Below are 17,850 nucleotides of genomic sequence, written 5' to 3' on the forward strand. Positions count from 1 at the left end.
TCTCTCAGCACACTTAGCGATACCATCATTCTTCCATACAGGGGACAACAACTTGCAGATACCTTTCGCGCTAATATGTGACAAAACGTGTGCCATGGTCACAACAGGTAGCACATATGTATCCAGCAACATCCATCTTTGATTCTCCGACAAATCAATCCAACATTCATTTGCATCCAACTTTCCTGTGCTCTCCTTCCACTTGGTATTTTCAGTTTCGGTGGCCTCATTCTGAATCGCTTTCACACTTTCGACAGTATCCTCACACATACCAGTTTCTGCAGGCCACCTTACCGAACTCGTCACATACATTCTAGTTGCAAGATTTCTCGCAGTCTCCTTAGCAATCTCATCAGCAAATGCATTGCCACGACCAACATCATCCGTCACCTTACGATGCGCACTACATTTAATAATCGCCACCTGCTTAGGCAATGTGAGTGCATCTAAAAGATCGTTCACAAGCTGTCCGTGCTGGATCTTCGTACCATGCGATGTCATAAAACCTCTCTCTCGCCACAATCGTCCAAAGCTATGAGCAACACCAAAGGCATACTGGCTGTCGGTAAACACATTCACCCGCTTTCCTTTCAACAAAACACACGCTCTCGTCAAGGCAATTAGTTCTGCCGCCTGTGCAGAATTCTGATTCAATCTCGCAGTTTCCACAACCGTACTCAACGTTACCACAGCATACGCAGTCGTCACTTCACCATTCGGCAACTTAAAACAGGAACCGTCCACATACAAAGTACCATCAGGGTCTTCCAATGGAGTGTTTTTAGGTCAACACGACTCTTCGTTTCTTCCTCAGTTCGCAAATAACAATCAAGTGGTAATACTTCGTCTGATTCCATATTGAACATATTGGTTTAGAACATTGCAGCGCTTTATTTGAATGTGACTTGCCAAAAGCGTCAACTCATAACCGGACAACCTTGCGCTTGTCAAGTGTTGGGTTTTCGTACAATTCAAGAGAGTGTCAACTGCATGCGGAACCATCACCGTAAGCATATTATCCATGACCAATCCTGCAGATTGTCGGATGGACACCGCAGCTGTCGCTGTTGCTCTTAGACAACTCGGCAACGCTCTAGCTACTGGGTCCAAGGTCGAGGAAAAATATGCACATGGACGCTGCTTACCGCCAAATTGCTGCGTCAAAACACTCAACGCGCAACCTTCCCTCTCGTGCATGTATAGTGTAAACGGCTTACTGTAGTCAGGAGTACCTAACACAGGGGCCGAACACAACGCATCACGTAGTTCAGAAAAACTTTTCTGACATTCTTCCGTCCATGGTAAAGGAGTTGGAACATCCTTGCACGTGAGGGCTACCAATGGTTTCGCTAGCAATGAAAAATTTGGAATCCATTGCCTGCAGTATGACGTGATACCTAGAAAGGCACGCACATCTCTCTGAGTTGTTGGCACAGTCATTCGAGCAATCGCTGCAATCCTTTCTGGGGTCAACCTTCTTCCCTCCTTTGACAATAAGTGACCTAGATAGGTTACTTCTTGGCAACAATATTGCAGTTTAGAAGGTGACACCTTATGATGTAAGTCACAGAGATGTTGCAACAAAGACACCGTAGCAGTTTTGCAAATGTCTCGCGTGTCCGCAGCCACCAATAAGTCATCAACATATTGGATCAAGGCCGCACCAGCCGGTAAAACAAACGTGTCAAGTTGACTCTTTAGGGCTTGGCTGTATATCGATGGACTCTCACAATAGCCCTGAGGAGCGCGTTTAAACCTAAAGCTGCGACCACCGAACGAGAAACCGAACAGATCCCTGCTTTCCTCAGCAATCGGAGTGCTAAAGAAAGCATTCTTCAGGTCGATCACTGAGAACCAAGAAGCAGATGCTGGAATCAGAGTCAGTAAAGCCGTAATGTCAGGCACCACAGGGAACTGAGGAACCACAATTTTATTCACCTCCCGTAAATCAATGACAAAACGATAAACAGGAGGCTTAGATGGATCAGTGCGTTTCAGAATAGGTAACACAGGACTATTACACACGTTTCCCCGAGTCTCCTCGATAACATCTTTCTCGATCAAGTCATAGATGATCGCTAACAACGCTCGCTCACCATCAAGGGAGATACGATACTGGGGAATACGAGGTAATCGCACATTCGATTTCAATTGGACAACATAAGGGGAGATATCAAGCAGGCCCACGTCATTGGGACCTGTTGCCCACAAAGATGCAGGAAGAGAACTCAATTCCGGTGGGAGCTTATCAATGGACAAGTACATAGGAGAGATTACTCTCTCACCCAATGTAAGCTTTACTCCCGCAGGAGAACAATACAAAGTCGCATACAAACGTTTCAGCAAATCCAGGCCCAAGAGATTTTCACCACAACCAGTAGTCAAAATCTAAGGAGCTTTCAGCTCACGAGGCCCAATTGTAAGGGGCAAAGGGCGAGAAACCGGATTGCTAACAGGGTTGCCGGAAAATCCAACGGAAACATTTGTTAAGCCAGACAAAGGTGCGCCAGGGAGTTTTGAATGTATGATGGAACTTTTCGCTGCACCAGTGTCCAACAGAAAAGGCTCAACTACGCCCGATGTGGCAACTGCGACGTAAGGCCCTTTCTGATCAACCAGAACTGATACTACTCCCTCTCCTTGTCTCTGGCTGTCCTAGTAATTACCGTCATCAGTACCCTGGTCGACGTAAAAATCGTCCACATTGTACTGTGCGGATCTACCTAACGATGACCCACGCTGATCAAAACAATTATTGGAATCAGAGGAATTATTAGAACGCTCATTTTGATTCTGAGTAACACCACAACCTCTACCTCGGGAAGCCTGTTGAGGACCACTACGACCTCCTCTAGATGAATTGCCATTATTCCGATCGCGCAAAACCGGACAATCAAATTTCAAATGACCCTCACCTCTACAATAGGCACACTGATTGTACCCAAGCATAGATCTCTGCGAAGAAGAGTCATTTCGCGACTGTGACCTAGCGGACTGCGATTGTGATCTATTCCGTTGTTGAGAATCATTTTGATTCGAGCGCGGAGGATACGCTTGTTGTAACAAAACTTTCGTTTTGAGCTCTTTCGTCTTTTTGTCTGCACGATCATTTTCCTCTTTCTCTCTATTTTCATAATATTGAGCCGTAGCCAATATCTGAGCAGAAGTAGAAACAGCCCACGCACTTTCTGAATTTCTTAATTTATTGCTAAGTTCAGGCAACAAATTTGATACAAATTTATCCACAAACAATCTCTGACCTCCCTCAGTGCCCATATCTTGACCACTGTGATCGATGAAAGCCTCCTCAAATCTCGTAAAGAAATCGGAGACACTCTCGTCCTTCTTTTGCTTACAAGCAGACAGTTTATCCCAGTTAACTTTCATTGCTGGCATAAGTGTCTTCATAAGGGTAATTATTCTTTGGGGAAGATCAGTAATGAGCTGTTCAGGCTTAGCCCCACCAACTTGTCGTACATCAGCTGCTGTAAGCGCAGCCCAATCACCACCTAATTCAGCTGCATGATCTTCGTGACGTATTTTCGCCCATACCGGTTGCGGTACGACATTGCCGAACAACATATCAATGTCGGCAAGATTCATTATAGTTGCATCCACTAGCTGGGACAATTCTTTATAGTACCCTGCAGGATTTTTGCGAGGGTCAGGCAAAGTTTGCTTAACCTGCAAAACTTCCGATCGTTTCCATGGAAGGTGTATCCACACTCTCTGGAAATGTGGCAGAATAGCAGGATTAGCAGCAGGATTACCTGGCATCCACACTGGTGAAACTTCACGCATGGGATACTGACCAGGCGTCGACATCCATTCCTCATGTTCATCTTTAAACAGTGCACGAGGCATCACAGTGGGACGAAAAGATAGTAGATGCTCGACAGCACGTCGAACATTGCTACCCACAATCATACCTCTCGAAAACTGAAGCTGAAGTTCAGTTACAGCGGCCAGTACATCATCTGCCGCGTCAACTGATATCTCGTCGCGTAAGAGTTTGCACATTTCTTCAAACACGAATCTCTGTGTTGGCTCATTAAATTGAGAGAAAGTGTCAACAACTATGTGTGGAGGATTCTTAAGGGGATACCTAATCCAATTTTTCGCCATTTTAAATAGCGTGTCACGTTCCCTACCACCAGGAAGCTGACTTCGTCTTTGGGGAGCATCGGAATCAGTAGACCCAAGAATCTGTTCAAGAGGAGAGTAAAAGTTAGCAACAATATTAGGAATACGTCGCCGAACAGACGGGGAAGAGGAGAGAAGTAAAGGGGTAACAACAGGAGGACCAAAAACAGAAGGAGCAAGAGCAGTAGGAGTAGCCACAAGAGTGGAAGTAGCGGGAACAGTAGCTTGAGAAGTTATAGACGGTGGAGCAATAGGGACAGTAGCAGGTAGAGGAATAGGGACAGAAGGATTCGCAAAGACAGGACCAGCGACAGGCTGATTAACAGCCGCCGGAACAGCAGGTTGAGGAACAGGGGGAACCACGGGAACTGTGGTATCCTGTGCATATGGAGGTGGCGACTTCAGTAGATAGGACAACAAAGGGTCCTCTACTGCTTCCTCTCCCTTCTTGTCAGTACCCGTCGGTAAAGCGGGATAACATTTATCCACTGTCATACGTTGTAATCTATCAAAAATGTCCTTTTCCTTCTCTTCTTTGTCTCGCTGAAACTGCTCTGCATTTCTCATCGTTGTAACAATACCTTCTCTCTTATTACGTTTAAGCTGTTTGATTTCTTTTTGCTTGGCTTCTTTACGCCATAACCGAAAGGAATCAAACATGGCCGGCCTTGCTTTTCTTTGGAACAATTTAGCTTCAAGATTATCTAAAATCGGGGTCTCAAAACTACCATGAGGTGGCCAACTAAGGACACCGTCATCTTTAGTATAACGGACCCAGCAATCATTGAATGTGATAGGAACCACACCATGACGACTATATAATTCATAAATTGGAGTTCCAACCGGAGGTATCGGACATGAGTCCTCCAATCGGGAATCCGCACCACAACTTCTAAAGCAACTGAACAAAGTACTACGGCCAGGCATTGTGCACACTAACCGAGTTTCACAAACGTCAAGGGTTATTGGATTACAATGTCCCCGCAAAAGTGCAAAAACCCTCGGTTTTTGGCGACTGCAGTCGTCAAATAGAACAACTAAGAGCAAAATACGAAGAACCACAAATGCAATGGAACCATGCAACAACTAAGCACCCACAACAACTAAGGATTCTGGGAGCAACCCACAAATACTTAACTCAAAGAACAATGGCGTCACCAGGAAGGCCCGTCAATCGTCTCGCTGTACCAAGGTCTACGCCAGGCGCCAAAACAGGTCGACAGTCAGGGCAGCAGTCCGTCGCAGCCGTCTGGAGGCGGGGATCTTCGCGGGAAAAGTCTTCGGGCCACTTGTTTCGACAACAGGATCGATGAAGCGGGGTGCACCTTCCCTCGGAGATTTCACACGAAGTTCCTCACGATCGTTGGGCTTTGGACCGGTACCGCTGATGCGCCCCACGGTGGGCGCCAACTGAAGGACTGGGTTTTTCTAAGACCCAGCGGTGCCAGGGACAACACCTGAAACCTTCGTGGGTTACCTGTTCCGGCGTACAAATGACAGACACGGGACACTTCCTTCGGCGTCAAAGATTCGAGGTTTATTTACTGCAGGGAACACAGAAGTCACAAGAAGTACATAGCATGTAGGTTCAAGGAGACTGCTTCAAATTGTATCTGTGGATCGCTCCTTTTATACAGATTTTCGTCATACGACAACATGGCAAACAAAAGGTTACAACCCGGTTCCCACAGTAAATTTCATAGGGGGTCGCTTTCATGTATTTAGGGTCCCGGAACATAATTACAGTAGCATTGCCGGTTCCCAACTGTAAAAGTACATCTTCTCACCATTAGTGCATTCCATTCCGGCAGTAAACGAGTCAAGGAAGAGTCAGAAACAGGTGCAGAGGAAGACGAGGATAGCGAACAGATTGAAAAGAGTATAAAGGGGGTGCTATCAGAAACACGATTGCAGGGATCAAAGGAGACGTGCCTAATGAATGCACAACTGAGACAATAGACCGGCACGGCAAGATGAGCCTCGAGCGGGGCCATCTGCCTTGCAGTGTCATCCCCCTCGTCATAAAGACACCCTCAAAGGAACACGTGTCTTCCGCAAGAGTTTGGGAATCCCAGGGTCACGAAGCGGACAGTCTCCGTTCGCTGGCTACTTGAGGGCAAGAAACAAAATGGATGTCGTACCTAAAATGGAACCCGTGGGTTCAGATGAAGAAACCCACGAAACAGACGAATGGTTTAGGTTAGCACAGCGAAAACGCGTACACCCACTAAACTCGTCATTTGCGGTTCATAGATGCCAGACTCGACCATATTCGAGCGAGTCAAAAACACCACTTACAATTGTCACGGAACCTCAGGGTGGGGCTGTGGGACGATCCTTGCGGGATGCTGCAGATGATCTTCTTGTGTTCGGAGGTGAACAGTGAGAGACAAATTCTCTGTCTTCTTCCGGGTAGGTATGAGTCAATCTATTTGCGACTGTCTCCCTGGAATCTGATGGGGTGGAGTCTGTTGATCTAGATGTGATGGGAGATAGTGTTGAAGGCAGCTGACAGGACCAGGAGGTTGAGGGCTTCTGTTTCGCAGAGGTCTAGGAGGGCTCTGATGTCTTTAGTGGCTGCAATCAGGGCAATCTGAATCCTGATTGAGAGAGGTCTAGGAAGTTATTATGTTCCTGGTGTTTGGTGAGTTGTTGGTTGCTTGCCTTCTCAAGACCCTTTGCTGGAAATGGGAGTCAGGAGATGGACCAGTTAACTTAACAAAAGGATACTGGCATAATGCCCTAACTAGGCCTGGGCAGAATTTCTCCCCCCAAGATCTGTGACTGGGGGTGAGTGTCTTAAAAGTTTCAGCACTCCATCCATCATCTCCTTGTGTTTTCTTTGTTCACCCTAAGTTAGCAGGGTATGCCCAGACGTGGGACCCTTGCTCACTCTGCCACTGGATTCAAGCTAGCCTGGCTGATGAGGGGTGCTACCTCCAAACCAGTCCCAGGATGCTTGTTTCCATCCAGGGAAAACATGGCTTGCCAGTTTGGGCTAGACTGTTCCCATGAGGCACAGGGCGAAGAGTGATTTGCATATAGCGGTGTCTGAACTGGGGTGGCAAAGTGAGCTAAAGAACAATTATGGATTCATCCCAGATCTGTGACTGGGGGTGAGTGTCTGAGAAAATTCAGTTCTACGTCCATCATCTCCTTGTGTTTGCAGCATTTCAATAATGCACGAGTAATGGGAGTAATTTCTGTAATCCTGGGTTATTCTTTGATGCAGGACTACTAATAATTAGCATGATTACACCCACTCATGTAATTAAGAATAAATTAGGGGAACAACAAATCTTACCACAAGAAGACATATAGTGAGGCCCGGACCACTGAGTCAGAGGATTTGTCAATGTTAAACCACTGTGTACGTTTGCCACCTAGCCCTGTGCCCATTAGTATGTTTTGTCAAACTATCCAGCTAGTATAACTAGCCATAGTTTTTCCTATATATTTATTAGTTATATTAATTTTGTGCATTCTACACTAGATAAAATTGAGAATAAAGAGCCAGATGTACAACCATTAAGTTTTGCAAGTCGCAAATTATGAGTCGCAAAATTCAATGTACAACATTGTCTGAGACAGTGTTTGCGATTCCCAATGGGGTCACAAATTGCATGCCTCATGAATAATAATGAGGCTGTCACAATTTGTGACCCCATTGGGAATAGCTGCCACTCCCAGGGATGGTGGCCTGCTGGGGTCAGCAGACCACCATGTCTGGGATTGCTTTCAATGAAGCATTTTTTTTTCAAATGCAGCCTGTTTTCCTTAACGGGAAACGGGATGCATTTAAAAAATAAAAAATAAACGTTTCCATTTTATTTATTTAAAGGCAGGCAGTGGTTCCAGGGACCACTGCCTGCACTGAAATAATATTTGAGCATACATTCACAAAGGGGAAGGGGTCCCCTTCCCGTTTACAAGTGCTTTACCACCTTTCTGAGAAGTGTAGTAAACTGCAAGTGTTTTGCAACCGCAATTGCAGTCGCAAAGCATTCATACATAATTTTTAGAGTCACTATTAGGAGGGGGCGCTCTTGGAATGCCCCTTCCTAATAGCGAGTCGCTAAACCTATTTTGTGAGTCACAAATTGTTTGTGACTCACAAAATGGGGTTTGTACATGGCCCACACTGTTCTTGTGGTCGCAACCGGGCCTAAAACCCCTTGCGACCATAGAAAAACGGTCATACATCTGGCCCAAAGTTGCAGATGTGGTAGCTCTAGACTTCTGAAATTGTTATTCTTTGCAGACATATTGCTGATTGCTAATCTGGAAAAACCCAGCAACACCTAAAGCCTATGCATCTAATAATAAGTATAAAACATCAACAAATTAAAGGTAACAGACGTCCATAGGCAGCCTTCTAACAAACATTATTATTGCTCAGTTATGATGATCAAAGTTATGATTTTCTAGCGGTGTGACTTTGAAGGAATGGACGGGAATGATGACCTTAGTTAGTACAAAGTCAATTGTGGTTATTCTCAAATTTGGGTATAATATGTAAGTTATTTCTAATAAAGCTTCCATGATGGTCTACTGGTCTAAATTAACTGACAAATCTGGAAACCAGGTCAAAGTGAGACGGTACAGTGACTAATTCTATCCAAACTGCTGCATACTGTTTCATTAAAGAATTGTAGGGCTATCACAAAGTCTCTAAAGGTATTAATGGTGGGGTTGCGCATTGGTAAGTGGGTACTGAAATAGTCACTAATAAAAAAATTGCTCAAACTTGCAATTTATTGAGGTAAAATTAGGACTAGGAAGACTCTTCTTTTAACCTTCATGTTGATAAAGGAAAAAAATATTAGGAGAGAACTTAATTACATACACAAATGTAGATATAAAGAGAGTGGTTTTCACCATTAGAATATCCCCCAAGAACCTGCTACTAACCTAAAATCCCCATAGGAACTTCATAAATGTTTTGGAACAGTCTAGGTACAGAATTAGTTTCCTCTTTTGAGCACCAGGGAGATAGAAACCTATGTTAATCCTTTTCCAAATGCTGCTAATAGAATTAAGGTAAAGAAAATGATGATTAGATCAATTAGATTTACTTGTCACTTAACTTGTAAGGTGTTGAAGAAATTATATAATTTTGAGGTCAATATACCCTTATGGCATTTGGCAATCTGGAGATATCGGGTAATGTTCAGATTTTATTGTGTAAGGGTGGAAAGGAATGTACTGCTGGTTCCATAAATTAGAAAAGTCCTCTGGGCTCTTCTAACATTCAGTTTAAATACCCACGCCTGATGCATAATAGGGTGACAGGCCCCCTTACTAGAAGGCTATTGTGACATAGATGGACTTAGTAAATAGCTGGTACCCTTTTCTTTCCCGCCCTGTCTGCAACTTGCAATCTTATTTGTAATGACCCTGTTCGAAGGAAGTGGTGGGCCCAATCATTCTAACCAACCAATGGTCCGAGAAAGCCAGTCCATGAGTATTGGTCATTCTGACCTCCAGCCCAACCTTTGTGTTAAGCTGTTTATGACTCTACACTCTGTAACATGCCTATCTTTGATCCCAGTAATATCAAGTCCATCGAACCAGCAAGTATCCCCTTTCCTCTCTCTCTGAATCCATACCTTTTAGCCAGGCTAAAGAAAGCATTGATTGTAATATTTAGCGGTTAATGTCGTTGAATGTAGCAGGTCTTAGATCTAACATCTCTCTTCCTGGTGTAATCTTCTAATGGGCAAATATGAAATGTGTCTTTTACAAGAAACTTGTTCCATTGATCCTGTCCATAGGCAAGGTTATCTTCATATTTTTGTGCCTGCCATTCCTAGTCTGAGTGGTCGAGCAGCAGGGGGTATGGTAATCTGGATTAGGAATTCCTTTAATTTTACAATACACCAACTCAGAACCAATTTTCCTGACTTACAGGGCATCCAATTAGTTATAGGTAATCATACTGAGATAACCATTCCTAATATTTATGCGAGAGGGGCAAGTAAGGGCTCAGTTTCTAGAACCCTTTAAGCTCTTGATCATATTCTTGACTCATTCTCTCCACAAAATTACCTTATCATAGGGGGTGACTTCAACACCACATTTGAGCTATTGGATGACCAAAACTTGTTTATACCAGAGGATTAGGATGCAGCCTGGGCAGTTCCTCTCCTCGAAAATCCACCCATTCCAACCTGGGCTCGTTCTGCAGTGTACTTAAAGGGACTTCCTGTTGAGCATGGCTTGGGACCATTTAGTGGTCATACAAAATCTGACACTAAAGGTGCCAACACCTATAACAGGCCATCCCATTTAAGCTGTATAGACTAGATTTTGGTCAATTTGAGGTTGTGGTCAACAATCAATGATATGACAGTCCTTCAGTGGCATAAAGTGGTTTAGTGGAGTAGTGTGTTGGGGAGTAGAGTGGAGTAAAGTGGCATCAAGTAGACCAAGATGAAGTTGTGTAGAGTGTCATAGATTTTATCTAGTAGGATGTAGGCAGAGTAGATCAGCATGTCAAAAGTGGAACAGAGTGGGTTAAAGTGTCATAGAATGGAGTGAAATGGGGTGGTATAGTGTAGAGTGGAGTAAAGTGGCATAGAGTGAAGTAGCATTGAGTGGGTTCTTGTAGAGTTGAATGTCATAGAGTGTCATGTTGCAGAGTGTCATGCTATTGAGTGGAGTGGCATGGAATGTTGTACATTTAATTGCAGGTTTCTAAGGTGCTAGAATCGACTCCCGTCCTGGCTTTCCCGGTGAGATGGTCCCTACTGGGTATCTCCAAGGTGAAACCAGGCATTCCCGGTGTATGTGGGGGGGCGTGGTGGAGATGAGGCAAGCTAATGCCCAGAGTTGCTGAGTGTTATCTCTGGTTAGAGTAGGCACCGAGGTGAGAATTATCGAGTCCGCTGACCCTGGTCCACGACCCTGCCGCGTCGGGAATTGAACCCTGGTCCCAGGCCGTCCTCTGCTCCCATTGATGTGGTGTAGAGTGGAGGGGTATATCAATGAAGGGTGTGTCTTAGGGTGGCATAGAGTAGAGTAGTGCTGAGTGTGGCATATCATAGAGTAGAATGACATGGTGTAGAGTGGTGTAAAGTGGAGTGTCATAAAGTGAAGTGGAGTGATGTTGAATGTATTGTTATGGAGTGGAGTGGTAAAGAATGGCATTCAGTGGAGTGGCGTAGAGAGGAGTGGAATTGAGTAAAGTGTATTTATGTTAAATGGAGAGGCATAGAGTGGATTGCTGTGTTGTAGAGTAGAGTGACATGGCTAAGAGTGGCATAGAGTGGACTAAAGTGAATAGAGTAGAGTAGAGTGGCATAGCTTAGAGTGGAGTAAAGTGTCATCAATTGGAGTGGCATTGAGAAGAGCGTCATAGAGTTGAGTGTCATGTCGCAGAGTGACATGAAATGGAGTGGCGTAGAATGTAGTGGCGTGTCATAGAGTGTCGCAGAGTGGAAGGGTATAGAGTGCAGTAAAGTGTTATAAAGTAGAGCAGTGTAGAGTGTCACGGAGTGGAAGGGTATAGAGTGGAGTAAAGTGTTTTAGAGTAGAGCATTGGTAGCGCACTGCCTTAACAGACAACACATTTTCCATCAAAATGACCATTACATTTGCAGAGACGTAAAGTGTTAATGACAAGAATATACAGCGCACAAATGATAATGTGTGAAAATGTCATCACCATCTGTATTTATTTGCTTTAATCATACTAAAATATTTGTTTTCACCACACTTCAGAGTTAAAAAAATTGGGCTTTATTTGTTCTTTCCTAATTCCTATCAATTCTGAAAAATCTGCACAGTTCATTTACAGATATTTAAAATTTGTTGTGTGCTAGAAAAACAAACATTTCTTTCACAGCAAGATTGTCACAAAAATCTTCTCACTTTGAAGCCAGTGAAATAAAAGTAAACACCAAAGTCCCCTAGAGGACAGAGCCTGACAGCAATTGTGACAAGATGAGAACACAATTTAAAGGCCTGTTTAAAGAAGGTGTGCACTCGTGGAAGAATACAGTAAATAGGCTATGCCATACATGAGGAGCAAACTCAAGCTGAACCGTCTAAACCAAATAAAGCCAGCAAATAAAAAGCAAGAAGATGTGATTTACAAAACACAAAGCCAATGGTAAGCAATGGGCATAATGCATTCATTCCCAGGGAGGCTTTCAGAATGTCCCCAATATGTTGTGCTGTCTGACAGGCTTTAACATAATGACTGCTGAGTCAAATTTTCTCCTAGGGGGCCCGGAGAGGCATAAAAGAGAGAGACACAGAAAAACCAGGAAGGGAAACAGAGCAAGTACAAGCACTCACACAACATTAAACAACTATCAGCATATTGTTGTTCTCCTGACTCAGCAAAGCATTAGGTACATAAGCATAATATTATCATTTGGTTTTTCTTAAAACTATGATGACCTAATTAAGGTGTAGACAATCTAAATGTTCACCAGTAAACAATGGGCTCCTTCTGTTTTTGCCTAAATAAAAATACATATCTTTTCACCCAAATTCTGCTGCAGCAAATGTCAGTAGAAACTGTAAACCAGACTTTTATGTCTGAAGCTCATATTTGACAAAGCTAATGTGAGCACCCTACATACATGTTCATATTTTGATGAGAACGGGTTATCACTGGTACCATGTCCCGGGGACCATGCATGTATGAGCCTAATACACACATCAGCACACTCCTTTTCTGATTTAGTTAGCCTGTGACATATTATCCTCTTCCTTTGTAAACAAAGATCAATCTGTGTACACATTTGCATCTAAGACAAGAGCAATATAAACATTCTGTACGAATTATAGTGACACTTTCAGAGTGTGAAAATGGGTTTGCAGAAAAAAAAACTGGACTGAAATGATACTATTCTTCAGCTGAATTCAAAACAGCTTCTGGTCCTTGCGCTGTGTGTTATGGACAGAAATCAATTTCAGTTCGCCTCATTCTGATCCCCTGTCGCCCTTTGTGTTGTCTTCCCCCATCACCTGTGTTTGTGTCCGGGCTCTGTGTGCAGTGTTCTCTCAATGACGCTTCGTGACACTATCTGCATTAAGTGAATCAACAAGGCCATTTCAGGAGAGGCCAAGTAGGAAATAACAGGCCCCATTGCCTAATGGGACTTATCAATTATTATCTCCGGCCATATTTCTTTGGGGGCTGATTGTTTCACGGAGCCTGACATCTCATATAGCTTTAAATTACTCACACCCGGGACGGCTTACAAGCTAGCAGTAAAATCAGGCGAGGATTGGGCAATGTAATTATAGTATGGAAATGATGTTGATCGCTCAAGCAGTGAGCAGACCTTGAATCGAATCACCGCCCCCACCGCTCCTCCTCCTCTGCTCGTCCCCTGCTCTCCAGTTCAGACACCGAAGCTGATAAACTTTAAAGATTGGAGGACTAAGCTACTTAGAGAGCCGTAGATGACTGACTATAAAGTATCCCGTGGTTAAGAAATGCACATAGAGCTTTTTACTAGCTTTACGGGATGAAATGTTAACCCGTAAGCACTGCATATAATTTCCGTGTTCTAATATCAGAAGAGTCAAACAAAGATGCGAGTCTTCCAGCCTGCTGCAGATGTGTGCTTGCAAAAAAAAAAAAATATATATATATATATATATAATTATTCGAGTTTTGAATATTTTATTTCCAACTACCTGAAAAAAAGCTTCTAATTTCCTCATTACATTGTGCACTGAATTAAATAAATAACAGTATAGTTTCACGCAAGCGTTGTCTAGATATGGTGATGGTGTTCTCTTCACTCTGATGGGAATATTCACAAGGACTTAACTCTGATTTATCCCCACATTAACGCATCAAAAGTGGAGCTAGATTTAACACCCTATTCGCAAGCTGGTGCAAACTGTAGGCATCGCCAGTATTCCCGTGATAACTGCCCCAAAATGTATCTCCACGGTGGACAACACCAACTAACCCTAATGAGATGCAGAGTAGGTGTTCCCGTGCAAAAACACACAAAAAAAACACAACACCACTTTCACAACGAACTGCCAGATCCATGATGCGAGTCAAAACCAATTGATAAGTCACAGTAATAGCAGGTATTTAACGCCTGCCTCATGCTGGTGTAAAGCCAGACGACTACCTGCAGTAGGCAACGGAGCCCCGCACACAGCCACACCCGAAAAACAAACAACACTTTGTTTTGCCATTTACATCAGTCCAGGGCCTCTTGTGCTTTTCCATTGTCCTCCTCTGCCACGCGACGGCATTCACATGGTCCGAGGTGGTGTGCCATCTTTGCCTCTTTGCTGCCAATAACACATTGGAGGTGACATACAGTTGGTGTTGGTGTTCTGGCTCATCCGTGGCGATATTTGGGTTTTTCTGGTGACTGTATCCCGTCTTCATCTTCCTCTTCTCATTGCCCTTCCACAGGCCCTGTACTCCTGGGTGTTCCTCCGTGGAGATTGTGGGTTTCATCAGTGGTACTCCGCAGTTGAGGTTATTTTTTGTGGCATTTTCCGTATGCTGTTCTTGTGCTTTTTCCTGAATTACGCATGGGTATTGCTGGCCTCTCGCTGGTTGTCACTGTTTTCTTATCGCGTTTGGGCACATCGCATCTTTTTACGCGTTGGGGTTTGTGTTTTTATCTCTGTCGCGGTGGTTGTATCGCGGACATTGACCGCGTTTTCGGTGGACTATCACATGGTACCCCTGTGTTGCGAATTCCACGTTGACATAGGGTTATTTTCCCAATATAGGCTGCAATGTGTAAAGTTGCGTTAACATTTTTTGGAGATGTTTAGCACATCCTCTGGCAATATACCCCTAAGTCGGGCGAAGTCTAAAACCTTGGTCTTGGAGGCAATTCTTCTAGGCTTCTTCCAACTACGCCAAAGTGAAGGTACACCGACAGTAGCAGGACCCACTCAGCTGCTTTTCAGACACCAAATTGTCCCGCCCTGAAGTGAGGGTCAACCTGCAGCTGGGAACTGCATCTAAGTTGTGGTGGGGCATAGGGATGGGGGCGATATTGGGATTATGGAGAGATTTTACCATGAGAAATGGGGTTGCTAAAGAATAGGTGACAGTCCAAGGGGTAGGAGGGGGTGGGTCAGGGAACCAGCTGGTGTGGGGTTTAGTGGGGTACAAATATCCGACACTACAGTCAAGCCATAGTCCCTAGCAGAACCTAGCGTGCCCTCATAGGGATGGATTGCTGTTATGACAAAGTGCAACTGACGAAGCCTTTTTTTTAAGATTCGCAACATTTGCATTTCTTAAAGCTTCGAAAGTTGATAGTCTGTCACATATGTAAATTCATATGCACCAAATGTTACCACGTTACCATCATTAGTATATGTTAGAAGTACAAATTACTATCAATTTCTTAGATATTAAGGAAAATATGTGCATTTCTTTCCTTTTGTTGACCTGAAATATGCACACAAAAATGTTGTATTAAATTTATCAATGTGCAGTTTTAAACGGTGTGTGATTGATAATTCATTCCACTAAATATAATTAATGGGAAAGTCTAAGTTGACTTAAAGTGAATAGTTCAAGGTAAATAATCAAAACCGAACAGTGCTTCTTCAGAGAGATAAAGGCGACTAGCTGAAGAGTAGGAATGGTACAAGGATTTTCAACGCTCTAGCGACAGGCTGCTTTGCCTACTCAGTGCTATTCAGAGACAGGTAAAGAATACAGAAACCACTAAGTGGCGCTCTGAGTTGAATCCTTATCCCACCTTATTCAACCCTCACAAGATCACATGAACACAGTCCACAAATCACACTGCTTGGTACCTTAAAAAAACAGGATACACTTGAAAGATGTGCACCATGCACATGTCCATTTAGAGTAAACATCAGGAAAACCAACAAGACAGAAGAGCTACAATTAATGTATCCTATGCTTGACAAGCCTGTAAACCTCAGTAGACTACAGGATAATTACTCTGCAGGGCACTTTGAAGCATCTTGACTACCTATAACACTGCCATAGGTAACACATTTATATTTCTCATCAAAAAGGGATGCTTTGCTAGTGGACATATTTAGCTAAAAAAACAAATACAACAATAAATACAAGCATTGTAATATATTGTAAATTAGCACAACATCTGTCATTAGTATGGCACGACACTATTGCAGTGCCTTTCGGTAGTTTAGGGTAGGACATATAGATGTTGTCAGGTCGAAGTCTTCCTCGGTTTTGTGCAGGAGCGTGCTCAGCACATCCCTATCTTTAATAATGGTGACTTCATATTAAATACCAAACCAGTAATGAAAAGGACATAATGGGTTACAACAAATGAGCAAAATCAGAGCTGACATAATATATAACTTTCAGGTGATAAAATAAACAATTCACCAAGTGGTCCAATACGTATAGAAAAAAAATAATTAAAGTATAATTTATTTAAATTTTGTCGGCATTTATGTATTTATGGTTTAGTCCTGCTATTTTCATGATTTTAGATTGAAAGCTGAAATCTTAAAAGAAAAATAACCAGACTAAAATACTATCAGGCTCAGGAAGGACTTTGATGATGTAAATGGCTATCCCGCTGGGTTCAGTATTTCCTAAATGCACGGTCCTGACTTTCCCTGGTCCTAATGACCAGTGCCGGCTTAAGGGTGGTGCCATCGATGTGGCTGCACTGGGCGTGGACCTGGGAGGGGGGGGGGGGCACTGACCTCAGAGAGCGCGCTGTGTTTAGCAATAACTTAGGATTTAAAAGCAGCTGCTACAGAGTTACTTGTGTGTCCAGCTTTCAAGCAGCAATAAAAAATGTCAAGGTATCTCTTGTGATTAATGTTCCAACTAGAGGGAAAGATAGGAGATTTGTCTATTGGCAGTTTTGACTCGCCATTAAGTAGCACAGAGGGTTAATATGCCTGCTGCAAAGGACCTGTATGTATGCTGTATGTTTTGTGGCTAGCTGGGTGGATTAGTAAAGCCGGCCTATACCAGCGCTTTAAAACAAAATAAATAAATATTGTGAGAGAGGTGCGATGGAGATATGAGGGGCCCTCTTGCCGGGTGGTAGTGAGGGAATCCGAGGACAAGGTCATGGGGGTGCGGGCAGGAGAGGGTTGCCAAAAAAGATTGTTGCACCAGGCGCCACCAGCGCTAACTGCTGCCCTGGTAATACAGGCTGACCTGCAGCACCATCATAGCTTGGTACACTGCATGCCATAGAATTTGCTCTTCTTGATTAGATTTTTCCAGTTTTAATTTCACCAGTTTTTTTCCAGGCAAAATGTGAAGCATTAGAAAGTAGGGATTATATACAAACATAGGGGGAGGGGGTTGGCCATTAGAGGTTACTAGAACACTAAGAACCGAGAAGAAAAGCTATGCAAGTCTGTTGAAGATTTGTGACAAAAAATGTATTTTTGACAGTGTTTCTTATGGATGTTAGCACCGAGAGTGGAATTGCTCTGTGCAATCCCTCCTCCAACGAATCGCTACAAGCTCACTCAGATTTGGGAAACCATTTCAAGAGCACACCCTTGCCAACTGCTCAGAAATGTGTCCGGTTATGGAGGCAGTAAGCTGGATGTTTATTCACTAAGAGTATTTGATGGTAATATGGAGACTCCAAACCATGATTTGAACGTGTGCTATGTAGACATCGTCATAGTAATAAGAACTGCCACTGGCATCTCCAGCATTAAATAAATGTGGCAGTAGTGATGAAAATGTGCTCCAAGTTTGTGAAGCATAAGGAT

This window comes from Lissotriton vulgaris, chromosome 11, assembly GCF_964263255.1.
Source record: "Lissotriton vulgaris chromosome 11, aLisVul1.2, whole genome shotgun sequence".
Lineage (NCBI taxonomy): Eukaryota > Metazoa > Chordata > Amphibia > Caudata > Salamandridae > Lissotriton > Lissotriton vulgaris.